The sequence below is a fragment of the Mandrillus leucophaeus genome, unplaced genomic scaffold (genome assembly GCF_000951045.1).
Source record: "Mandrillus leucophaeus isolate KB7577 unplaced genomic scaffold, Mleu.le_1.0 Scaffold723, whole genome shotgun sequence".
NCBI lineage: Eukaryota > Metazoa > Chordata > Mammalia > Primates > Cercopithecidae > Mandrillus > Mandrillus leucophaeus.
Genome location: NW_012107842.1, coordinates 42,635 through 70,300, shown reverse-complemented (window position 1 = coordinate 70,300; position 27,666 = coordinate 42,635). Strand labels below are relative to the sequence as shown.

Genomic DNA, 27,666 nt, shown 5'->3' with positions numbered 1-27,666 from the left:
GTTGTTCCTGGCTTTTTAATGATCACCATTCTAACTGGCATGAGATGGTATCTCATTGTGGTTTTGATTTGCATTTCTCTAATGACCAGTGATGAGCTTTTTTTCATGTTTGTTGGCTGCATAAATGTCTTCTTTTGAGAAGTGTCTGTTCACATCCTTCGCTTACTTTTTGATTTTTTTCTTGTAAATTTGTTTATTTGTAGATTCTAGATATTAGCCCCTTATCAAATGGATAGATTGCAAAAATTTTCTCCCATTCTGTAGGTTGCCTGTTCAATCTGATGATAGTTTCTTTTGCTGTGCAGAAGCTCTTTAATTTAATTAGATCCCATTTGTCAATTTTGGCTTTTGTTGCCATTGCTTTTGGTGTTTTAGTCATGAAGTCTTTGCCCATGCCTATGTCTTGAATAGTATTGCCTAGGTTTTCTTCTAGGGTTTTTATGGTTTTAGGTCTTAAGTTTAAGTCTTTAATCCATCTTGAGTTAATTTTTGTATAAGGTGTAAGGAAGGGGCCAAGTTTCAGCTTTCTTCATATGGCTAGCTGGTTTACTCAACACCATTTATTAAATAGGAAATTCTTTCCCCATTGCTTGTTTTTGTCAGGTTTGTCAAAGATCAGATGGTTGTAGGTGTGTGGTGTTATTTCTGAGGCCTCTGTTCTGTTCCATTGGTCTATATCTCTGTTTTGATACCAGTACCATGCTGTTTTGGTTACCATAGCCTTGTAGTATACTTTGAAGTCAGGTAGCGTTATGCCTCTAGCTTTGTTCTTTTTGCTTAGGATTGTCTTGTCTATGCGGGCTCTTTCTTGGTTCCATATGAAATTTAAAGTACTTTTTTTCTAATTCTGTGAAGAAAGTCAATGGTAGTTTGATGCGTATAGCATTGAATCTATAAATTACTTAGACAGTGTGGCCATTTTCAAGATACTGATTCTTCCTATTCATGACCATGAAATATTTTCCATTTGTTTGTGTCCTCTCTTATTTCCTTGAGCAGTGATTTATAGTTCTCCTTGAAGAAGTCCTTCACATCTCCTATAAGTTGTATTCCTAGGTATTTTCTTCTCTTTGTAGCAATTGTGAATGGGAGTTCACTCATGATTTGGCTCTCTGTTTGTCTATTATTAGTGTATAGTAATGCTTGTGATGTTTGCACATTGATTTTGTATCCTGAGATTTTGCTGAAGTTTTTTTTATCAGCTTAAGGAAATTTTGGGCTGAGATGATGGGGTTTTCTAAATATACAATCATGTCTCCTGTAAAAGAGACAGTTTGACTTCCTCTGTTCCTATTTGAATACCTTTTATTTCTTTATGTTGCCCAATTGCCCTGGCCAGAACTTCCAATACTATGTCGAATAGGAGTGGTGAGACAGGGCATCCTTGTCTTGTGCTGGTTTTCAAAGGGAATGCTTCCAGCTTTTGCCCATTCAGTATGATATTGGCTGTGGGTTTGTCATAAATAGCTCTTATTATTTTGAGATACATTCCATCAATACTTAATTAGAGTTTTTAGCATGAAGGGCTGTTGAATTTTGTCAAAGTCCTTTTCTGCATCTATTGAGATAATCATGTGGTTTTTGTCTTTGGTTCTGTTTATGTGATGGATTGCATTTATTGATTTGTGTATGTTGAACCAACCTTGTATCTCAGGGATGAAGCCAACTTGATCATGGTGGCTAAGCTTTTTGATATGCTGCTGGATTCAGTTTGCCAGTATTTTCTTGAGGATTTTCTCATCGATGTTCATCAGGGATATTGGCCTGAAATTTTCCTTTTTTGTTGTGTCTCTGCCCGATTTTGGTCTCAGGAGGATGCTGGCCTCATAAAATGAATTAGAGAGGATTCCATCTTTTTCTATTGTTTGGAATAGTTTCAGAAGGAATGGTACTAGTTCCTCGTTGTACTTCTGGTAGAATTCGGCTGTGAATCTGTCTGGCCCTGGACTTTTTTTGGTTGGTAGGCTATTAATTACTGCCTCAATTTCAGAACTTGTTATTGATTTATTCAGGAATTAAACTTCTTCCTGATTTAGACTTGGGAGAGTGTATGTGTCTAGGAATTTATCTATTTCTTCTAGATTTTCTAGTTTATTTGCATAGAGGTGTTTATAGTATTCTCTGATGGTAGTTTGCATTTCTGTGGTATCAGTGGTGATATCCCCTTTATCATTTCTTATTGCATCTATATGATTCTTCTCTTATTTCTTCTTTATTAGTCTGGCTAGTGGTCTATCTTTTTTGTTGATCTTTTCAAAAAACCAGCTCCTGGATTCGTTGATTTTTTGAAGGGTTTTTCCTGTCTCTGACTCCTTCAGTTCTGCTCTGATCTTAGTTTCTCATCTTCTGCTAGCTTTTAAATTTGTTTGTTCTTGCTTCTCTAGTTCTTTTAATTGTAATGTGTGGGTCATTTTAGATCTTTCCTGCTTTACCTTGTGGGCATTTAGTGGTATAAATTTCCCTCTCAACACTATTTTAGCTGTGTCCCAGTGATTCTACTATGTTGTATCTTTGTTCTCATTGTTTTCAAAGAACTTATTTATTTTTGCCTTAATTTTGTTATTTACCCAGTAGTCATTCAGTAGCACGTTGTTCAATGTCCATGTCGTTGTGTGGTTTTGAGTGAGTTTCTTATTCCTGAGCTCTTATTTGATTGCACTGTGCTCTGAGAGACTGTTATGACTTCTGTTCTTTTGCATTTGCTGAGGAGTGTTTTACTTCCAATTATGTGGTTAATTTTAGAATAAGTGTGATGTGATGCTGAGAAAAATGTATATTCTGTTTATTTGAGGTGGTGATTTCTGTAGATGTTTGTTAGGTTCCCTTAGTGTAGAGCTGAGTTCAAGTCCTGAATTTCCTTGTTAATTTTCTGTCTCATTGATCTGTCTAATATTGACAGTGGGTTGTTAAAGTCTCTTACCATTATTGTGTGGGAGTTTAAATCTCTTTGTAGGTCTCGAAGAACTTGCTTTTTGAATCTGGGTGCTCCTGTATTGGGTTCATATATATTTAGGATATTTAGCTCTTCTTGTTGCATTGATCCCATTACCATAATGTAATGCCCTTCTTTGTCTCTTTTGATATTTGTTGGTTTAAAGTCTTTTTTATCAGAGTCTAGGATTGCAACCCCTGCTTTTTCTTCTGCTTTCAATTTGCATGGTAAATATTCCTCCATCCCTTTATTTTGAGCCTATGTGTGTCTTTGCATGTGCGATGGGTCTTCTGAATACAGCACACCAGTGGGTCTTGGCTCTTTATCCAATTTGCCAGTCTGTGTCTTTTAATTGGGGCATTTTAGCCCATTTTCATTTAAGGATAATATTGTTACGTGTGAATTTTATCCTGTTATTATGATGCCAGCTGGGTATTTTTCCTGTTAGGTGATGCAGTTTCTTCATAGTGTCAATGGTCTTTACAATTTGGCATGTTTTTGCAGTGGCTGGTACCAGTTGTTCCTTTCCATGTTTAGTGCTTCCTTCAGGAGCTCTTGTAAGGCAGGCCTGGTGGTGACAAAAATCTCTCAGCATTTGCTTGTCTGTAAAGTATTTTATTTTTCCTTTGCTTATGAAGCTTAGTTTGGCTGGAGATGATATTCTGGGTTGAAAATTCGTTTCTCTAAGAATGTTGAATATTTGCCCCCTCTCTCTTCTGGCTTGTAGGATTTCTGCAGGGAGATCCACAGTTAGTCTGATCGGCTTCCCTTTGTGGGTAACCCAACCTTACTTTCTGGCTGCCCTTAACATTTTTTCCTTCATTTCAATCTTGGTGAATCTGACAATTATGTGTCTTGGGGTTGCTCTTCTCGAGGAGTATTTTTGTGGTGTTCTCTGTATTTCCTGAATTTGAATGTTGGCCTGTCTTGGTAGGTTGGGAAAGTTCTCCTAGATAATATCCTGAAAAGTGTTTTCCAACTTGGTTCCATTTCCCCATCACTTTCAGGTACACCAATCAAATGTAGATTTAGTGTTTTCACACAGTCCCATATTTCTTGGAGGCTTTATTCATTCCTTTTCATTCTTTTTTCTCTAATCTTGTCTTCACACTTTATTTCATTAAGTTGATCTTCAATCTCTGATATCCTTTCTTTTGCTTGAGCTGTTCGGCTATTGATACTCGTGTATGCTTCACCAAGTTCTTGTGCTGTGTTTTTCAGCTCCATCAGGTCATTTATGTTCTTCTCTAAACTGGTTATTCTAGTTAGCAATTCCTCTAACCTTTTTTCAAGGTTCCTAGCTTCCTTTCATTGGAGTAGAACATGTTCCTTTAGCTCGGAGGAGTTTGTTATTACCCACCTTCTGAAGCCTGCTTCTCTGAATTTGTCATACTCATTCTCCATCCAGTTTTGTTCCTTTGCTGGCCAGGAGTTGTGATCCTTTGGAAAAGAAGAGGAGTTCTTTTTTCTGGAATTTTCAGTCTTTTTGCACTGTTTTCTCCCCCATCTTTGTGTATGTATCTACCTTTGTTCTTTGATATTGGTGACCTTCAGATGGGGTTTCTGAGTGGAGGTCCTTTTTGTTGATTTGATGCTAATCCTTTCTTTTTTGTTAGTTTTCCTTCTAACAATCAGGCCCCTCTGCTGCAGATTTGATAGAGTTTTCTGGAGATCCACTCCAGACCCTCTTTGCCTGGGTATCACCAACGGAAGCTGCAGAACAGCAAAGATTGCTGCCTGTTCATTCCTCTGGAAGCTTTGTCCCAGAAGGGTACCCATCATATGCCAGCCGGAGATCTCCTGTATGAGGTCTCTGTCAGCCCCTGCTGGGATGTGTCTCCCAGTCAGGAGACATGGGGGTCAGGGACCCACTTGAGGAGGCAGCCTGACCCTTAGCAAAGCTTGAACAGTGTGCTGGGAGATTTGCTGCTCTCTTCAGGGCCGTCAGGCAGGGATGTTTAAGTCTGTTGAAGATGTACCCACAGCTGCCCCTTCCCCCAGGTGCTCTGTCCCAGGGAGATGGGGCTTTTATCTATAAGCCCCTGACCGGGGCTGCTGCCTTTTTTTCAGAGATGCCCTGCCCAGAGAGGAGGAATCTAGAGAGGCAGTCTGGCTACAGTGGCTTTGCTGAGCTGCAGAGGGCTCCACCCAGTTGGAACTTCCCTGAGGCTTTGTTTACACTGTGAGGGTAAAACCGACTACCAAAGCCTCAGTAATGGCAGACGCCATTCCCCCCACCAAGCTTGAGCATCCCAGGTGGACTTCTAACTGCTGTGCTGGCAGCAAAAATTTCAAGTCAGTTGCCCTTAGTTTGCTGGGCTCTATGGGGGCGGGATCCACTTAGCTAAGCCATTTGGCTCCCTGGCTTCAGCCCCCTTTCCAGGGGAGTCAACAGTTCTGTCTCGCCGGTGATCTAGGTGTCACTGGGATATGAAAAAAGAAACTCCTGCAGCAAGCTCGCTGTCTGCCCAAACGGCTGTCCAGTTTATATTTTTCTTAATACGACTCCTAAACAAAGTAGATGGTTGTCTCTGTGCTTTAAATATGGGGAAGTGGGGACTCAGATGTGAGAAATGTATTATATCTTACTGCTGTCTCATGTTGGAGCTCTGATTTAAAGGCAGTATGTCTGTCTCTAAAATCCTTATTCTTTCCCTTACCTGCCAAACATAGTTAAATAATTTCATTATGGACATATATACCCAGGCCTCTTCCCTCTATCTTTTAGGGTCTCTTTTTTAGAAACAGTAAAGATCATTAGGACTTGGGCCGTCACTGTCCCCTCAGCACTTTATATTGTGAAAAATTATACAAAAATTTGATTATAATGTTTTCCTAGGTCTTCTATAACAAATTGTCATACACTCCATGGCTTAAAACAACAGAATCTTTTTCTCTCACAATTTTGGAGATCAGAATAAAAAATTAAGGAGTCAACAGGTCATCCTCTCTCCAAAGGCTCTAGGGAAGAGCACTTCCTTGCCTCTTCCACCTTCCTGTGGCTCCTGGTATGCCTTGACTTGTGGTAGCATCATTCCAATCTCTGCCTATGTCCTGATGTGGCATGCTCCACTCTGTGTATTACAGTGTGCCTTCTCTTCTTATAAAGACACCAGTCATTGGATTTTGGGCTCATACTAATCCCATATGGCCTCATTTTAACAAATTATATCTGGTGAGACTTTATTTACAAATAAGGTCATAATCTGAGGTTCTTGGTGTATATAAATTTGGGGGTGGCACTGTTCAACCAAATGTGGGTGTGAATGAATAATTCAATAGGAGTATAAAGATACACTGAAAAGCAGGATAATAGGGATAGCACATTTTCAGAGTTCTGTGTTTCTCTTTGATTCTACTCACCCCTCCCCACCACCTGTTCTTTGGAATCTCATAGTTGACTGAGCCTCAAAGCATCTGGACAGGGAGCCAAAATCACTGATGAAGGGGGAGGAAAAGGTATTTTTCCCCTTTGTCAGTCTTCCTCTCAAGTTCCTTTGCCTTTTTTGTCCTTCATCGTATTTCAGAAAGGGAAAGAACAACATGTTCCTACTGAGACCCCCTGAAGGAGAAGGCAAACTTCTGTGATAAAGAAAAACATTAACCCAGCATTATTTTTCCTGCCATGTTTCATCTTTAGACACTTGTCTGCAGAACTCCTCTAGGTAGTTGTGAAACCAAAAGAATCACAAGCCAGCCTCTTCACAGTAGAGAGACAAAGGGCCTCAGCAAAAGGGACACCTTGGGGATGCCTACATGACCATTACATAAAACCAAACTTAAATGGCTTCGATTCTTTCTTTTATTCTAGTTGTGGATATTCCTATTGGACTAGGTGACTTAAAAGAAACCTTGAAACATTGAACCACAGTTAAGCTCTTCATTAATTTTGTAGTTCAATAATGCATTTCTAAATTATCTCTCTGAAACAAAACTAACATTCACTGAATCTGTATTACTTGCCTGGTGTGCTACTGGACACTTTTTTTGCATAGTCTCTTTGCTAATCTTCCCAGCAGCTCTGTGTGATTGATCTTATAGCTCACATGTTCAGGTGACAACTCAGAGGCTCAGAGACATCAAGTATGCTTTCTAGGGTCGCACAGTGAGCAGGTGACGAAGTTGGATTTGAAGTCAGGTTCTTTCTCTTTGCAGGATGCCATGAACTCTGCATTGCCAAGGCAGATAGAGTAGAGTAATGAATCTGATAAAATCTTCCTGGACGTTTTAGGGAAGGCTTCATTAGAAACAGACCCACATCACACTGTGATGATGTTGATGATGGTAATAGTGTCAGTGGGACAGTCTCTGACATTTTTGGAGTTCCTACTACTTTATGTACCGATAATGAAACTAGATGTTTTACAAAGTTTCTTCCTATGAACATTCATTGTATCAGTGATCTTGAGCATCTCCTCTGTAGCAGAATCTGTTCAGATCTGAGGAACAAAAGACTAAGCCAACTAAGCCAAGTTTTTACTCTTTAGTCATGGTATCATTGTATTTTACACACACAAACTGGAGCACAAAGAGTTTGCCAAACCTCTCCTAAGTGACAGTGCTGTGATTTGTATCTAGATCTATCTGCTGCCAAAGCTTTGTCTTTTTCATTCAGTCTTAGATACATCTGGAATCCATTTTCTTTTTTTTAAATAAATATTGTTGTGTATATTTAAATTATGCAACATGATGTTATGGGATACACATAGATCATAAAAAGGTTACAATAGTGAAGCATTTAACATGTCCATCATCTCATATACCTACCCGTTCTGTTTTTGTTTTTGTTTTTTTGTGGCAAGAAGAGCTAAAATCTATTTATTTAGCAGGAATCTCAAATATAGTACAATTTTATTTGATTACCTGTAGTACTCATGTTGTACATTAGATCTCTAGACTTGTTCATCTTACATATTTGTTGCTTTGTATCCTTTGACCTACATCTACCCATTTATTTTCTTTCTTCTTAAAACACAATAAAAACCCTCTATTCTTTAGTAATAAAGGATACATATTATAAAACATTCACAAGTGCAAAATAAGTATGATAAATAGTATACATAACTCCCATTTATCTTCTATTCAACACTAGTGTAAATAACTGTCAGTATTTTAACATGCATTTTACAGACTTTTTCTATTTATGCTCAATTATATATAAATGATGGATATACATTATATGTAATATGCCATATTTAATATATAATTTATATATCCAAATAGAAAAGCACTTGATTGAATTACTACTTTGTGTTTTATTTATTGCTACTGCAGAGTTACTAGAAAGAAGGAAGCTGTTTCCCCTCTACCCCTCCTCCCACCTTTCCTCTCTGCACCTCTACTGACATCCTTTCTTCCCATGTTCTTATTCAGGGTTTTGAGTCAAGAACAGCTTCCAGTCCCGGAAAATCAAGCCCTCTGTTACTGGGGCAGAGTTAATACACACTTTCCAAGAGACTGAATCATCTAGAGGGAGTTGGGATTACAGAGGTTGATGTCTGGGGATGTAAAAGTGGTCTAAGCTGAAGTAGCTATAGCCCGAAGGAAGATTTAAGAATCTGTAAGCTCTTAAAGTGGTTTATAGCCAGAGTGGGGGTAGTTCTACCAAGGGTAATAGAATTTTCTGTGTACCCAAAGACTCAGATCTCCAATACTAAAGTTTCTGCCCTTGGCAAAGGTCTCAGCACCTAAACTTGGCAGGGAATCAGCAGGGCTTTTGGCCTCCAATAATGTTTTGGGTTAGATCGTAACCATTGTGAAGACCAGATAGCGCTCCCCAAAACTTTTGTCTAATAGCCCCAGAACTGTAGTGGGATCCTACTGGGCACAAAGGAGTCCAATAATGAATGAGATTTAGTTATCAATTCTGGCACATAAGAGGTTTATATTTATACTTATTTTGACTTAGAAAAATGCTGTTCGAACTCAAGAACTGCGTTATATTATAAATAACATATGTCTTTCAGCCTAAAGCACAGATTTTCAGATTTTATATTCTAGGAATCATCTTGTTCCCTGATATATGTTATACATAATTACTTCTTAACCCCATATTACTATCAAATAAATGGTATATATGTATATATTATGTATATATAAAATACATAATTACTTCTTACCCCCATATTACTATCAAATAAATGGGTTTTTTTCAATTAAGGAAATGTGGCATATACCTAGGATTTTTATCAAAATAACTAACATTTCTAATTCCCATTCTTGGAAGAATATTTTGTCTAAGTATAATTTTTGATGAGTCTTTACATCCCCTTCTTAACATATGGACAGAGAATAAATGTGTTAACTTATTTCAGAACTTTCTCAATAATTTTTAACAGTTTGTTAAGATATAATTTACACAGTATAAGTTTTACCCCGTTAAAGTGTAGAATTTGATTATCTTAAGTGTATTTTCAGAGTTGCACAGCAATTATCATAATCTAGTTTTAGAACATTCTTAACTGTGGTCCAATGTTTCAAGGTTTCTGTTAAGTCACCTAGGTGAATAGGAATATCCACAACTAGAATAAAAGAAAGAAGTGAAGCTGTTTGTTTTAACTTTGGTTTTATGTAATGGTCATGTAGAACATTTCTATCACCTCAAAAAACAAACTGATACCCATTAATAATCATTACCCATTCTGCTGAGCTTAGCCCTTGATAACTACTAATTTACATTCTGCTTCTATACACATGCTTATTCTGGACATTTTATATAAATAGGATTATATAGTTATATTTTTTTGGCTGGTTTCTTTTGTTTAGCATAGTGATTTTGAGGTTCATCTGTGAAACCTGTTGAAGCATCTGTCAGTATTTTGTTTTGTTGGTGAATAGCATTCAATTGTATGGATACGCCACATTTTCTTCATGCATTGGTTAGTTCATGGACATTTAGGTTGTTTTAATCTTTTGGATATTATGAATAATACTGCTATGAGTATCTGTGTGCAGGTTTTTGTGTGGATTTATGTTTTCACTTCTCTTGAGTATGTACCTAAAAGTGGAATTGCTGGATGATGTGGTAACCCTGTGTTTGTTTGAGGATTGGCCAAACTAATTTCCATAGAGACAGAAATATTTTACACTACTACTAGCAATATCCAAGGACTCCAATTCCTCTGTTTCTTGCCAACTTATTATTATTTATCTTTTTTATTATAGGCATTCTAGGGGGTGTAAAGTGGTATCTCACTGTAGCTTTGCTTTGGATTTCCCTAATTGTTAATGATGTTGAGAATTTTCTCATGTGCCTCTTAGCCATTTCTATATCTTCTTTTGGGAAATGACTGTTTAAATACTTCCCCCCTTTCTAATTGGGTTATGTTTTAATTACTGCATTCTGAAGGTTCTTTATATATTCTAGATTCAAGTCCCTCATAAGATATATGATTTGTAAATGTTTTCTCTCACTGTGTGTCTTCAGCAATTCTTTGCAAAAGAAATGCTCTGCTTCAAAGAAAGCTTCTGAAGCTTCAGTATTATTTTCTCCACCCACAACGTCACTGTGATAAACAAATATATCAACATGTCATTACCTGGTTGTATTTCATTTTTAAGCTCTTCTCTTTAGAGTTCCTTCCAGGTCCCCAATTCAGTTACCTTTCTGGGGGGTCTTAGTTCTTGTTGACCTGTCTGTAGCTTTTGATACCAAAGACAATCATATTCTCTTTTTATCTCTGTCCTACCTTCTTGTCTGCCTTTCATCATTTATTCCTTCTTTCCTTTCTTTTATAAAGGGGTATTTGTATTAAGCACTTACTATATTTTAGAGCCCAGCTATGGGCTGGAGATAAAGAAAAGAAATATATGGTTTCTATTAAGAGATTTGTGCTCTAGTGAGAAGAAAGACTTTCATAACACACTAATAAAGGTAAATTATAAATGTGATTAGTTCTATGAAGGAAATATATTGGATATTATATAAGAATGTTACAGGGGAAATTGCTTCACTCAAGGAAATTAAAAGTTCTTTCTCTGAGAAGGTGAAGACATACTTGAGATCTCAAGGATAAGCGAATGTTACGTAGGATGAAGAGGGAAGAGCATATGAAAATGCTTATGATGAGAGGTAATATGGAACTTTTGAGGCAGGAGACAAAGCCATTGTGCTTGCAGCTTAGTATACAAGAAGGGGAATGGAGCAAAATCAAGCTGGGCAGGTGGGTGAAGGCAAGACCATACTGGGTTGGGAGTAATGTTAATAATGTTTTTCTGCATTTTAAGACCAGTGGGAAGTATCTGAAGAGCTTTGGCCAGGCATGGCAAAATGATAAGACTCAAATTCCTAAAAGATTGCTCTGAGTGCAGTATGAAAAATAAATTGCAGGTGGGCAATTGGGAATGTAAGGAGATGCATTGGGAAGCTATAGCAGTAGCCTAAGTGAGAGATGTTGATAACTTGGATAAGGGGAGTGGCAATGGAAATGGAAATGTGGGAATGAGTTTGAGAGATATTTGGGAAGAAAAATTAGCAAGACTTGGTGATGGATTGATTACGAGAGATCAAGGGAGAAGGAGGTATCAAGAATGAATAATAACTGTATGGTTCTGCTTCTTCTTCTTCTTCTTCTTTTTTTTTTTTTTGTTGAGATGGAGTCTCTCTCTGTTGCTTAGGCTGGAGTGTAGTGGCATGATCCCAGCTCACTACAACCTCTGCCTCCTGGGTTCAAATGATTCTCCTGCCTCAGCCTCCTGAGTAGCTTAGATTACAAAAATGTGCCACCATGCCTGGCTAATTTTTGTATTTTTAGTAGAGATGGGGTTTCACCTTGTTGGCCAGGCTGGTCTCGAACTCCTGACCTCAAGTTATCCACCCACATTGGCCTCCCAAAGTGCTGGGATTACAGGCATGAGCCATGGTTCTGCTTCTTCTGACATAGTTTGATAGTGACTACCCTAGTTTGAATCTACCGTCATATTAATATAATATTAGGCCACATACAACCTCTCTGTCCCCATTTATTCATGTAGAAAATAGGGATGACAATAATACTTGATATGGATGATATAATGCACTTCAGCAGTATCTGGCTCATATAGTATGAGCATAATAAATGTTACTTATGAAAAATTCAAATTATTATTGCTGTTTAGAAAAGAAGAAAAGGAGAAAAGTGACTAATTTCTGAAAAATTAAACACACTGGAGTCTTCTGGTTCCAGCCAAGATAGAGCAGTCCCAGTCCTTCTAGGTTCTTCCTCTTACAACTAAAAATTCCCTGGACGTAACCCTACTCTAATACTATGGCAATAAAAAACTGCTTAGTAGAAGCAGTTGGTGCTGAGATTCCTCTACTGAAGTAAAGTCACTGGGGTTCAGCAGGGAGCTGAGCCACCACTTGCACCCAGCAACATGAAGACTCAATAAGGCAGTGCAAGGCAGGGCTATTTGGCCCTCGCTTTCTCTCAAATCCATTGTTAGTGCAGCCCATCAGGGAACTGAAGCTCTACCTCCACCCAGCATTGACAAGGTGGTATAAGGTGGGGCTAACATTATACTTCGTGGTGAAAGACTGAATGCTTTCCTCCTAAAATTGACAACAAAGCAGTGATGTTTGCACTCACCACTCTTGGACAACATAGCACTGGAAGTTTTAGCCAAGACAGTAAGGCAACAAAAAGAAATAAGCATGCAGATTGGAAAAGAACAAATCAAGCTGTATCTATTTACAGATGACACAATTTTCTATGTAGAAAATGTCAAGAAATTATAAAAATGTTGTAGAACTAATAAATCACTTCATCAAAGTCTCAAGTTATGAGATCAATATAGAAAATTAATTTTATTCCTTTATACTAGTAACTGATGTGCAGAAACTATAATTAAGTACCTACTATCATATATAATTGCTCCGAAGTAAAATGAAATGCCTAAGAAAATGAAATACCTAGTTAAAAGTCTAACAAAACATTTATAGGATCTGTATTCTTAACATTTAAAAAAACACTAATGGAAGGTATAAAATATTATATAAGTTAATGGAGAGACATACTGTATCCATGCATTAGATGACTCAATATAGTAAAGATGTCAGTTTTCCATAAGTTGATCTATAAAGTTTAACATAATTCCTATCAAAATTCCAACAAGCTTAATCTAAAATTTAGGTAGAAATGCAGAAGAACTAGAATAACTAAAATAATTTTGGATTGAATAATTTTGAATTGAATATTAAGGATTTCTTTATAGATACTATAATCAATTGAATCAATTGGATTGAATTCTGAATTGAAATTTGAATTAAATAATTTTGAATTGAATATTAAGGATTTCTTTATAGATACTGTATTCAAGACAGTATTGACAGGGTAGTATTGACAGGGGAATAGACACAAAGATCAATAGAACAGGATAGAGACCCCAGAAATAGACAAATACAAACATAACAAATTGATTTTGATAAAAGTATTAAAACAATTCAATGGAGAAAAAGTATCCTTTTGAACACATGGCACTGGAGTCACTGTATGTGCATAGGCAAAAAACAAACAAACAAACAAAAAATTAACCCCAACCTAAACCTTATACTTTATCAAAAATTAACTCAAGTGTATCATGGGTTTAACTGTAAAAATGTAAAAATATAAAACTATTGGAAAAATTAGGAGAAGATCTTTGGAACCTAAGGTTAGAAAAGAGTTCTTGGACATTACATTAAAAGCACTATATATAAAATAAAAATGATTAATTCAATGCCATGAAAATTAAAACCTTTTGCATTGTAAAAGACTATGATAGAATGAAAATACAGATTGCAGACTGTGAGAAAATACTGGCAAATCCCATATCCAATAAAGGCTTTATACAGGTTGAGTATCTTTTATCTGAAATTCTTGGACCAGAAGGGTTTCAGATTTCAGCCTTTTTCAGAATTTGGAATATTTACGTTATACTTCTCAGTTGAACATCCTAAATCTGAAAATTTGAAATCCGAAACTTTGACCATCATGTCAGTACTCAAAATGTTTTGGATTTTGGAGCAATTCAGATTTTCGATTTCCAGATTTAAGATGCTCATATTTATGTAGAAAATATGAAAAATTTTCAAAATTTAACAGTAAAAAATCAATCCAGTTATAAAATGGGCAAAAGACATGAACAAATGTTTTATTAAAGTGTAGATACAGATGGCAAGTGAAAATATACTCAACACCATTGACAGTTAGCAAAATGTAAATTAAAAACATAATGTAGTATCACTATACACCCACCAGAATAGCTAAAACAAAAAATAGTGACATCAGGTGTCAGGATATGGAGATACGATCACTTAGACATTACTGATGAGAATGTAAAATTACAGCCATTCTAGAAAATCATTTGGCAGTTTTCTTGGAAACTAAACGTGTTCTTACCAGATGATCCTGCATTCACACTTTTGGATATTTATCCTAGAAATGTAAAAACGTATGTTCACAAAATACTTGTGCATTCTCTAAATGACAAACTGTAGATGTGGAGAACAGATTAGTGGTTGACAGTATTAGGGTGGGTGGGTGGGAAATGTCAAGTGGGTGCAAATACAAAGAGACTGTGATGGTGGTTTTTTGAATTTTACATGAGACAATATTGCAAAGAACTACACACTTACATAATACATACATAAATGAATGTAGATTAAAATGGTATAAACTAAATTACATTTGTAGACTAGTTAACAGAAGCATACTAATGCCAGTGTTCTGATTTTGATATTGTACTATAGGTATATAGGATGCTGATATGGTTTGGCTGTGTCCCCACCCAAATCTCATCTTGAATTGTCATTCCCATAATCCCCACGTGTTGTGGGAGGGACCCAGTGCGAGGTAATTGAATCATAAGGGTGGTTATCTCCATGCTGTTCTCATGATAGTGAGCGAGTTCTCATGAGATCTGATAGTTTTATAAGGGGCTATTTCCCCACCCTTTTCTCTCACTTCTTGCGGCCACCGTGTAAAGAAGGACGTGTTTGCTTCTTCTGCTGCTATGACTATAAGTTTCCTGAGGCCTCTCAGCCATGCTGAACTGTGAGTAAATTAAACCTCTTTCCTTTATAGATTACCTAGTCCCAGCTAGTTCTTTATTAACAGTGTGAGACTGAACTAATACAGTAAATTGGTGTAGAGAGTGAGGTGCTGGTATAAGGATACCCAAAAATGTGGAAGTGACTTTGGAACTGGGTAACAGGCAGAGATTGAAACAGTTTGGAGGGCTCAGAAGAGGATTGGAAAATGTGGAAAAGTTTGGAACTTCCTAGAGACTTTTTGAATGACTTTGACCAAAATGCTGATAGTAATATAGAAAATGAAGTCCAGGTTGAGGTGGTCTCAGATGGAAATGAGGAACTGGTTGGCAAGTAGATAAAGGTGATTCTTGTTATGCTTGAGCAAAGAGATGGGCAGCGTTTTGCCTCTGCCCTAGAGATCTTTGGAACTTTGAACTTGAGAGAGATGATTTAGGGTGTCTCATGGAAAGAATTTCTAAGTGGCAAAGCATTCAAGAGAAAGCAGAGCATGAAAGTTTGGAAAATTTGCAGCCTGGCAATGTAATAGAAAAGAAAACCGATTTTCTGGGGAGAAATTCAAGCCCACTGCAGAAATTTGCATAAGTAATAAGGGGACGAGTGTTAATCACCAAGACAATGGGAAAAATGTTCCAGGGCATGTCAGAGACTTTCATTGCAGCCCCTCCTATCACAGGCCCAGAGGCCTAGGAGGGAAAAATGGTTCCCTGGGCCAGGTCCAGGACCCCCGTTCTGTGTACAGCCTCAGGATTTTGTTCCTGATGCTCCAGCTATGGCTAAAAGAGGCCAGGGTACAGCTTGACCCATTGCTTCTGAGGGTGCAAGCCCCAAACCTTGACAGCTTCCATGTAGTGTTGAGCCTGTGGGTGCACAGAAGTCAAGAATTGAGGTTTGGGAACCTCTGCCTAGATTTCAGAGGATGAATGGAAATGCTTCGTTGTCCAGGCAGAAGTCTGATGTTGTCCCTGGCAGAGCCCTCAGGGAGAATCTCTGCTAGGGAAGTGCAGAAGGGAAATGTGGGGTTGGAGTCCTCACACAGAGTCCCCACTGGGGCACTGCTTAGAGGAGCTGTGAGAAGTGGGCCACCATCCTTCAGATCCTAGAATGGTAGATCCACTGACAGCTTGCACTGTGTGCCTGGAAAAGTTGCAGACACCATAAGCCAGCCACGAAAGCAGCTGGGAGTGGGGACTGTACCTTGCAAAGTCACAGGGCCGGAGCTGCTCAATACCGTGGCAACCCACCTCTTGCATCAGCATGCTCTGGATATGAGTCATGGAGTCAAGGGAGATTATATTGGAACTTAAAGGTTTTAATGACTGCCTTATTGGATTTTGGACTTGCATGGGGACTGTGGCCCCTTTGTTTTGGCCAATTTCTCCAATTTCGAGCAGGTGCATTTGCTCAATGCCTGTACCCCCATTGTGTCTAAGAAGTAAATAACTTGCTTTTGATTTTGCAGGCTTATGGGCAGAAGGCACTTGCCTTGTCTCAGATGATACCTTGGACTTTGGGTTTTGGATTAATGCTAGAATGAGTTATGAGTTTGGGGGACTGTTGGAAAGGCATGATGGTATTTTGAAATGAGAAGACATGAAATTTGGGAGAGGTCGGGCAGAATGATATGGTTTGGCTGTTTACCCACCCAAATCTCACCTTGAATTGTAGTTCCCATAATCCCTATGTGTTGTAGGAGGGACCCAGTGGGAGGTAATTTAGTCACGAGGGTAGTTACCTCCATGCTGCTCTTGCGATAGTGAGTGAGTTCCCCCAAGATCTGATGGTTTCATAAGGGGCTATTTCCCCCTCCTTCACCCTGTACTTCTTATGACCACCATGTAAAGAAGGACATGTTTGCTTCCCCTTCTCCATGACTATATGTTTCCTGAGGCCTCCCGAGCCATGTTTAACTGTGAGGCAATAAAAGTACTTTACTTTATCAATTACACAGTCTCAGGTATGTCTTTATTAGCAGTGTGAGAACAAGTTAATACATTGGGGAAAGATGGGTGAAGGGTACATTGGGGGAAGCTAGGGGAAAGGTACATTGCGGGAAGCTGAGTGAAAGGTACATTGGGGAAAGCTGGGTGAAGTGTACTTAGGAGTCTTCTTTCTTCTTTTGCAACTTCCTGTGAATCTGTAATTGTTTTTTAAGTAAAAAATTACCTACACTGTGCCCAAAATTGTAGCAATTCTTTTGGATGACATGGTAAAGTGGACTTTTAGAAAGACAGTAGGAGATGGAATGAGGAGATGGTAGTTTGAGTTTCAGAAGTACAACTTATTATTGATATTTATGTGCTTATAGGAAAAGTGCCTTGCATGCTCCAAATCCTAATTTCTTCATCTATAAAATGTTACCAATAGATAAAATCTGCTTGTCATGTCCTAGTCCAGTCATTGTTACAATTATGTAAGATACATAAAAGGTTACTTTGAGTAAAATAAAGCCACAAGCCAGCAGACCCCAAACATGGGGCATTTGTAGCCACAGTAGAAATGTCTGTCAGGTAGTTGTTTGGGTCCTGATTGGTTTCCTAAGGTGTCCATTGATTGTGGCTACTGATGCAAGAGTCACTGTTACAGGGCTGGATTTATTAGAGCCCTCCTGAGTTTTCCCACAGGCAGGAAATGAGGAGGAAGAAGAAAGGAACTATGTGATAATGACTGTTTAATTAGTGTTTGAATATTAGTTAAAAAAATAAGTATTGTTATGATCATTATAATTAGTGAAGAAATAGCTTGCTGTGACAATCATCATTTTTTGTCCTGATAAGTTGGATATTCCAAATATACTGTAGCCAAACTTAGGTTATACATCAATCCTAAATGTGCATTTTTCACCTTTCTAATCTATAGTCTTATTTCCTGGGGACTATAATTGACTCTAAGCAAATCTTTCTTTGGACTTGCAAAGAGGCATTCTAATTTAATTAGCTTCAAATGCCTATCTGTTCACAACCATTCTTCCTAGACTATTAGCTGTAAAGGAAAGAGAAAGATTTCTCAATCAATTTTTAAATTTTTAAAAATTTGACATGTAAGTGTACATATTTATAGGGTACAGAATGACATTTAAATACATGAATACAATGAGTAATGATCAAATCAGGGTAATTAGCACATCCATTGCCTCAAATATTTATCATTTCTTTGTGTTAGAACATTCAAAATTCTATTTTCTAGTATTTAAAAATGTGCAATAAGTTACCCTAGGGGTGACCATAGTTACCCCCACAGTGTTATAGAGCACTACAACTTATTCTTTAGCTATAATTTTCTATCTCCTAATCAAACTCTCTCTATCCTCCTCTCTCTACTATGTTTTCCAGCTTCTCATAACCACAAGTCTACACTATACTTTTGTGAGCTCAAATTTTTAAAGTCCCAAGTATGAATGAGAATATGTGGTATTCATCTTTCTGTGCATGACTTATTTTATGTAACACAATGTCTTCAAAGCTCATCGATGTTGCCACTAATGGTGGAATTTGGTTCTTTTTGTTACTTCGTAGTATTCCATTGTGTATACGTGACACATTTTGAATCCATTCTTCTATTGATGGACACTTAGGTTGATTCCATATGTTGGCTATTGTGAATAATGCTGCAGTAAATATGGGGGTGCAAATATCTCTTCAATATACAGATTTTTATTCCTTTAAATAAACAAAGTAGTGAGATTGCTGGATCACACAGTGGTTCTATTTTTAGTTTAAGAAACACCCATACTGTTTTTGATAAGGGCTGTACTAATTTATATTCCACCAACATTGTATGAGTTCTGTTTTCTCTCCATCCTCACTGGCATCTGTTATTGCCTGTCTTTTCAATGTAAGCCATTTTAACTGGGGTGAGATAATATCTCACTGTAGTTTTGATGTTCATTCCCTTGATGATTAATGATGTTGAGCATTTAAAAAATATCCCTGTTGTCCATATTGCTTCCTTCTTTTAAAAAGTGAGTGTTCAGATTATTTGCCAATTTTTATTTTGGGTTATTTGCTTTTGTGCTGCTAAGTTATTTCAGTTCCTTGTATATTCTAGATATTAATCACTTGTCATATGATAGCTTGAGAAAATATTGTCCCATTTCGTAGGTTGCTCTTTACTCTGTTGTTTCTTTCACTGTGCAGAAGCACTTTAGTTTAATATAATTCCACTTATCTATTTTTACTTTTATTGATTGTACTTTTGAAGTCTTAGCCCCAAATCTCTGTCCATATCAATATCCTAAAGCATTTTCCCTGTGTTTTCTTCCAGTAGTTTTATTAATTTAGGTCTCACATTTAAGTATTTAATCTACTTTGAGTTGATTTTTGTATATGATGAGAAATAGGGGTCTAATTTCATTTTTCTGCATTATGAATATCCAATTTTCCCAGCACCATTTAAGGAAGAGGTTGTCCTTTCTCCAATGTAGGTTGCTGCCACTTTTGTCAAAGATCAGTTGGCTCTTTTATTAGTCTGTTCTCACATTGCTATAAAGAACTATCTGAGACCGGTAATTTATAAAGAAAAGAGGTTTAATTGACTGTCAGTTCTGCAGGCTGTACAGGAAGCATGGCTTCAGAGACCTCAGGAAACTTATGGTCGTAGTGGAAGGTGAAGAGATGGAGGCACGATTTGCATGGCAGGAACAGGAGGAAGAGAGCAAAGAGGAGGTGCTACACACTTTTAGACAACCAGGTATCACGAGAACAGCAATTGGGAAATGTGTCCACATGATTCAGTCACCTCCCACCAGGTTCTGCCTCCAACACTGAGGTTTACAATTCAACATAAGATTTGTGCAGGAACACAAATCCAAGCCATATCAGCTGTAAATACATACATTTATTATTGGGTTCTCTATTATTAATGTTCAATCGGCCTATGTACCTGTTTTTATGCCAGTATCATGCTGTTTTGGTTACCATTGCTTTGTAGTATATTTTGAAGTCAGGTAGTGTGATGTCTTCAGCTTTATCGTGTTTGCTCAGTTCTGCTTTTTGGCTATTTGGGATCTTTTATGGTTCCTCAAGTTTTAGGCTTTTTTTTCTATTTCTGTGAAGAATGTCATTGGTATTGTTATTGATATGTCATTAATAGGGATTACATTGAATCTGTAGATCACTTTGAATAGTATGGTTTAACAATGTTAGTTCTTTCAATTCATGAACATAGAATATTTTTACATTTTTGTGTGTCCTCTTTAGTTTCTTTTATCAATATTTCGTCGTCTTCATTGTAGAGCTCTCTCACCTCCTTGGTTAAATTTATTCCTAGGGTGTGTTTTTTGTAGCTATTGTAAATGCATTTGCATTCCTGATTTCTTTTTCAGTTGGTTTGTTGCTAATGTATAGAAATGTACCAATTTTTATGTGTTGATTTTGTATCCTGCAACTTTACTGAATTTGTTTATTAGTTCTGAGATTTATTTTTGGTGGAGCTTTTGTGTTTTTCAATATATAAGATTATATCATCTGCAAAGTGGGGCAATTTGACTTCCTCTTTTCCTATGTGGATTCTCTTTATTTATTTCCCTTGTCTAATTGCTCTGGCTAGAACTTTGAGTACTGTGTTGACTAGCAGTGCTAAAAGTTGTTATCTTTGTCTTGTTCTAGTTCTTAGAGACAGTAAATTTTGGCTTTTCCTGATTCAGTATGATATTAGCTATGGGCTTGTGTATATGGTCTTTATTGTGTCTGGGTATACTGATTCTCCATCTAATTCTTTGGGAATTTTTATCATGAAGTGATGTTGAATTTTACCAAATGCTTTCTCTGCATCTATTGAGATGATAATATGGTTTTTGTCCATTCTGTGGATTGGACAATGATGTGATATATCTCACATTTATTGATTTGAGTATGTTGAAGCATCCTTGCATCTCCAAAGTAAATACTACTTGATCATGGTGTATAATCTTTCTGTTGTGCTGTTGTATTCAGTTTGCTAGTATTTGGTTGAGGATTTTTGCATCTGTGTTAATCAGGGATATTGGCCTTTAATTTGCTTTCTTTGTTATGTTTTTGTTTGATTTTAGTATCAGGGTAATAATGGCCTTGTACAATAAGTTAGGAAGAATTACTGCCTCTTCAGTTTTTGTAATAATTTAGAAGAATTAGTAGTTAATTATTTCCTAAAAGTTTGATAGAATTCAGCAGTGAAGGCATCCATTCCCAGGGTTTTCTTTGCTTGGAGATTTTTTTTGTTCCGTTTCAATCTCTTTACTTGTTATTGGTCTGCCCAGTTTTCCTTTTTTTTCTGGTTTAAAATTGATAGGTTACCTGTGTCCAGAAATTTATCTGTTTGCTCTAGGTTTTCCAATTTGTTGGCATATAGCTGCCATAATAGCGTCTTTTGTTGTTGTTCAGACAAGGTCTCGCTCTGTTGCCCAGGGTAGAGTGAAGTGGCATGATCATGGCTCACTGCAGCCTCGACCTCCCAGGCTCAAGCAATGCTCCCACCTCAGCCTCCCGAGTAGTTGGAACTACTGGTGTGGGCCACCATACCTAGAAAATTTTTGTAGTTTTTGTAGAGATGGGGTTTCACCATGTTGATCAGGCTGGTCTCTAACTCCTGGGCTCAAGCAATCCACCTGCCTTAGCCTCCCAAAGTGCTGAGATTACAGACATAAGCCACTGTATCTGGCCTCGTTGAATAATTCTTTATATTTCTGTAGTATTAGTTGTAATGTCTCTCATTTTCAGTTTCTTGATTTTATTTATCTAGCTCTTTTCTCATTTTTCCTTAGTCTAGCCAATGGTTTGTTGATTTTGTTGATCTTTTCAAAAAACAAGCTTTTTGTTTCTTTGATCTTTTGTATTTTGTTTGTTTGTTGTGTTTTTGTTTGTTTGTTTATTGAGACAGAGTCTCACTTGGTTGCCCAGGCTGGAGTGCAGTGGTGCGATTTTGGCTCACTGCAAGCTCTGCTTCCTGGGTTCACGCCATTCTCCTGCCTCAGCCTCCTGAGTAGCTGGGACTCCAGGCACCCGCCACCACACCTGGCTAATTTTTTTTTTTTTTTAAGTACAGATGGGGTTTCACAGTGTTAGCCAGGATGGTCTCCATCTCCTGACCTCGTGATCTGCCCGCCTCGGCCTCCCAAAGTGCTGGGATTACAGGCGTGAGTCACCACACCCAGCCGATTTTTTGTGTTGTTTAAGTCTCCATTCAGTTTAGTTCTGCTCTGATCTTTATTATTTCTTTCCTTCTACTAATTTTCGGTTTGGTTGGCTCTTGCTTTTCAAATTTCTTGAGGTACATCATTAGATTGCTTATTTGAAATCTTTCTATTCTTTTTATGTCAGCTTTTACTGCTATAAACTTGCCTTTTAATACTGGTTTTACTTTGCCCCAGAGGTTTTGGTATATTGTGTTTCTGTTTTCCTTTGTTTCAAGAATTTTTATGATTTCCATCTTAATTTCTTCAATGACCCAGTGGTCATTCAGGAACATGTTTATATTCCATGTTTTTATATAGTTTTCGAAGTTCTCCTGGTATTGATTTCTAGTTTTATTCCATTGTGGTCTGAGAAGAAACTTGATATTATTTTAATTTTTAGAAATTTGTTTAGACGTTTGTGGCCTAACATATGTTCTACCCTGGAGAATGTTCTATGTGCTGATGAAAAGAATGTATACCCTGTCATTGGATATATTGTTCTGCAAATGTCTTTTATATCTATTTGGCTTAAAGTCCAGTTTAAATCCAATCTTTTTTTGTTGATGTTCTGTCTAGATGATCTATCTAATGCTAGGAGTGGGTTGTTCAAGCCCCCTATCATTATTGTATTGGAGTCTCTTCTCTCTGTCTCTGTCTTTCTCTCTTCAGATCTAGTAACATTTGCTTTATGAATTTGGGTCCTCTAGTGCTGGACGCATGTGTATTTATAATTGTTATATATATTTGCTGAATTGATTCTCTTATTATATAATGTATATAATGACATTCTTTGTCTTTCTTTTTTTACTTAATATCTATTTCATCTGATATAAACATAGCTACTTCTGCTCACTTTTGATTTCTATTTGTGTGGAATACATTTTTCTATCCCTATACTTTTAGATGATGTGTATTTTCACAGGTGATATTAGTTTCTTATGAGCTTTATATAGTTGGGTCTTACCAAAAATCCATTCAACCAGTCCACATATTTTAATTTGAATTGGGAAATCAAAACCATTTACATTTGAGGTTTATATTGATAGATGAGTACTTGTGTTATTTTGTTAATCGTTTTCTGGTTGCTTTTTATACCCTTTGTTCCTTTCTTCTTCTCTTACTGTTTATTTTTGTGGTTTGGTGGTTTTCTGTAATAGTAATGTGTTATCCCATTCCCTTTGTATTAGTTTATCTGCTCTACTGGTGAGTTATATATGAGTATGACTTTCATGAAAGTATATGACTCAAAAAAAAAAAAGTATATATTGCCCTTCACTTCCTGATGTAGGACTTTGTTAAGCTTTTCTTGTAGGTCAGGTCTACTGGTAATGAATTTCCTCAGTTTTTGTCTGTCTGAGAAAGATTGTTTCTCCATCATTTCTGATGGTTAGTTTTTCTGTGTATAGGGTTCCTTGGTGGCAGTTGTTTTTTCTTTTAGAACTTTGAATATATCATCCCATTCTTTTCTGGCCTGCTAGAAAATCTGCTGTTATTCTGATGGGATATCCTTATATGTGATTTGATGTTTTTCTCTCAGTTTTTAGCATTCCGTCTTTATCTTTGCCTTTGGAAAGTTTGACTATAATGTGCCTTGGCAAGGACCTTCTTGGGTTGAATTTATTTGGGGGCTTTCTAAATCTGGATGGCCATATCTCTCCCAAGTATTGGGAAGTTTTTAACTAATATTATTATTTTATTATTATTACTTTTTGAGACAAGGTCTCTCTCTATCACCCAAGCTGGAATGCAGTGGCATGAACATGGTTCACTGCAACCTCGACTTCCTGGGCTCAAGTGATCCTCCTGCAAAGTTATGACCACAGGTGTGTGCCACCATAACCCAGATTTTTCTTTTTTGGTAGATATGGCACATCACCATCTTCCCTACTCTAGTCTCAAACTCCAAGTGATTCTTCTGTCTCAGCCTCCCAAAGTGTTGGGATTATAGGTATGTGCCACGATGCCCAGCCTATGACTATTATTTTATTAAAAGTAGGTTTTCTATGCCATTTCCCATCTTTTCTTCTTATAACTTCCAAACTTCACATATTTATTTACTTAATGGTGGCCCATATGTCCTTTTAGGCTTAATTTATTATTTTAAAATGTCTTCTTATTTTTGTCTGACTGAGTTTCTTCAAAAGAGCTGTCTTCAAGTTTAAAAATTATTCTGCTTGAAACTAGCCTGTTATTGAAGTTCTCAATTAAAGTTTTATTTCATTCATTGAATTGTTCTGTTTCAAGATTTCTCTGATTTTGTTTTGTGATATCTATCTCTTTGTTGAATATCTCATTCAAATCATGCAGTCTTTCTGATTTTGTTGAAATGTCTGTGTTCTCTTATATCTTGATGAATTTCCTTAAGATCATCATTTTGAATTCATTTTCAGTCATTTCTTAGACTTCATTTGCTTTTGTGTGTTGGCTCCCTCCGTCCTGGGGTAACGTTTCTATGTCCGTCTCATGTCATGATGCTGCAGCCTTCTGGGTATATGTGATGGGATGGCAGCAAGACCCCAGGAATATGGACATACAGTGACTATTGGATCCTAGGAATGGATACATTCTGGTGGCAACTCTGCTCTTCAAATGGTATTGTGCTTCAGCATCCTGGATCCAGGGGAGTAGAAAGGACTCAGCATGTTTTCCCTCTCTGGAAGTATGAAGTTGTTTGGATTCCAAATGCTCCCTATGCTGGTATCAGGGCCTTTAAGGGCTATGAAGCTCTTCTGTAGCTAGAATTGCTGGTGTCCATGGTAGGAATATGGCTGCTGGCAATCTCCCACTTTCTTTTTTCCCACAATAGGAGTCCCTCTTGACTTGAAACTAATTGATACCAGGTGCTTTGCGTTCCTTTCTATAATGCCTTTTTAAGTTTCTGAACCTTAGAAGGTCTTCATAACTTTTCTACTGAATCCCAGTATTTTTCCTTAAATATGCTGTGTTTGATTTGTGGTTATCTACTGGTTGTTGTGGTCCTTTGTTGGGGAGGTGAGTGCTGGACACCTCTAATTAATCATCTTGATAACATCTGTCTTAATTCAACTGTAACCACCATCCTATGATTAAGTCTACCCGCAAGTAATTGTAGCAGCAATATTAGTAGAATTAGCAGTAGTAGTAGTAGTAGCAGCAGCGGCAGCAGCAGCAGCAGCGACCATCAAATACCTAACACTTATGGAACACTTACCGGCTGTAATATACTGTAGTAAGTTTTCTACCTATATTAATTAATTTAGTTCTCAAAACAATCCCAAGTGATAGGTTCTATCATTTTCCACATTTTACAATGAGGAATCTAAGACAGAGAGGTTGGGTAACTTACTTGAGTACACTTAGCTTGTAATTGGCAAACCAGGATCTTCTAATCTAGGCCGGTGGCTTTGGAGTTAATACTCTTAACCTAAATGCCAGTCCATCTTTCACAAGCACTTGTCCTATCTTTTGCAGCATCCTTAGTATCCTGAAAGGAATGTGATATTTATAGGAGAAAACTATATTTTCTTTGGCTGTCTCTATTAAACACAGTGTTGAAGATGCTGGTAATTTTGAAAACTTGGGCATGACTAAAGAAAATGAAATGTGGAAGTTCTATAGCTTTTGTTCTTTGGGAATAGGTCATCTGTTCTCAGTAAGTATGTAGGAGATCTCAGTAGGAATTGAGGGCTAGAATACAGGAAGACAGTTCATTGTTTGCATTATGATATCATTTCCACATGTCATGGTTTAGTTTCAGCCACATCCAAATTAATTTCCAACTGCTCAGTGACATGTTTGTTCATCTAGTATCTACATTCACAATCTGAGTTTTTCTATTTACCAGTTCTATGATCTTAGGAAAGTTATTCTATAAAGTACTTTTGTCTAAGTTTCTTCATTGTAAAATCAGCAGACTTACTTCATTTAATTGTTGGGAGAATTAAATGGTATAATATGTGTAAAATATTGACTTCAGTGCTTGGCATTCTCTAGATTCAATAACATTATGTAAGGTATTAATATGAGCAGCTCTAATTGAGAAACCTTGACCATTCGTGAAAGATTATTTCAAATACCACCTTTTGCGAGAGGGCTTTTCTCTTCCTTCCGTTAGAAGGAATTTCTTCCCTCCAATGAACTCTCGGTCTAGCTTATCTTTATTCCTCTTATCTGGCATGACCACACACGCTAGTTTGCCTGGGTCATTCTGAGTTACGCTTGTTATCCCAGTGTAATTATTAGTGGAGCACCCTTTCATTCTAAAATATGTTCCATTTGTATGATAAAATGTAAGGTCAACTACTTATAACTGTTATCACTTCTCTTCTGTGTTCCAGTTAGTTACCCCTATTAAAATGTTCAGGCTAGCAGAGACCATATCTACTCATCATTGTATTCCCAGTACAGACCATAATCACTATTTATTAAATGAATTTAAAGAAGGAGACTGAAAACTCTTGGAGTATAAGTCTGAATTCTTAGACTTTTTAATGTTTCTAACATTGTCTGGTAGTGCACCTGCACATACTAGGTACTTGATAGGTTTGTAAATTCGAGTGGACATGCACAGGGGTATACTATTTCTGCAGTGTGCTGGAGATGACTTGAGCACAGACTTGAGGTGTGTCCTCAGAAATCTTATCTTCTTTTCTCACTGTTTGCTAACCTGTGCACATTTCTTGCTGACAGTTGGGTTGGTCTTAAGGCCTAAATAACATTTTTTTTTAAGAGAATCCCAAGTATTAAATCAACAATCAGATGCAGGTGTGTGCCCTACCTCTGTTGTGTGTGTGTGATGAAAACAGTCCTATTTTGCAGGATTTAACCTTTCTCATTACTGGACCCCCATTAGGAAATTTAAAATAAAAATAAATGAAGATTGATGATATTTCAAATGATTGGTACATTGGTTGAACAATTCACTTAACAAACTATATTGAATTTTTTGTTTTGTTCCAATTAGTGTTATTTCCTTGAGGTGTCTAGCTGGAATTTCTATTCTTGTTTTATAACTATTTGTGATTCGAATGGCCCTACTGGATTTTTCTTCTTAAAATTTGTGAGAAACTATACTAGCAGATGTTAAAAAGGAATAAAGGATATAAACTTTGCCATATTGTTTATTTATAGAGGAGTCATTTGGGTAACTCCATAAACTTGCTGAGTATGAGAGGAAATTATAGTTATCTATGAAACCTTAGTTTCTAACTTGGAATCTTTTCATCTGTTTTGTAGGGTTAGATCAGTTTCTCTCCATGTCTTGTGGATCAAGGATGCCACAGCTATCTGAATATATATAACCCATATCACTACACGGCAGGCAGCTATGCAGAGGTTAGATCTGAACCCTATGAACGTGGGCTATATGGAAAATTGGAGCTAAACTGCTGAAGGCCCTTAAACAGAGGCCTCAGAGTAAATCCTTTTCCTACTCTCAGCACAATCCTGTGCTTGCCAGCCTTCCCTGTGACCAGTGGTACTCCTTTGAAAATTTTGTTGGGAAATTCTCCTTTGCTAGGCTATATTCACCGGCCTTCCTCTTCAGTTTTATCCTCTTTGTTCTAAATAAGCCATGGAATCTCTAATATAGGTTTGCCC

General features: G+C 37.2%; 1 protein-coding gene across 1 annotated transcript in view; it reads left to right on the top strand.

Moving 5' to 3' along the window:
• The window catches only part of NELL1 (NEL-like 1 (chicken)), a 603,019-nt gene that overhangs the window by 566,693 nt on the left and 8,660 nt on the right, over positions 1-27,666 (top strand). The window lies entirely within an intron of this gene.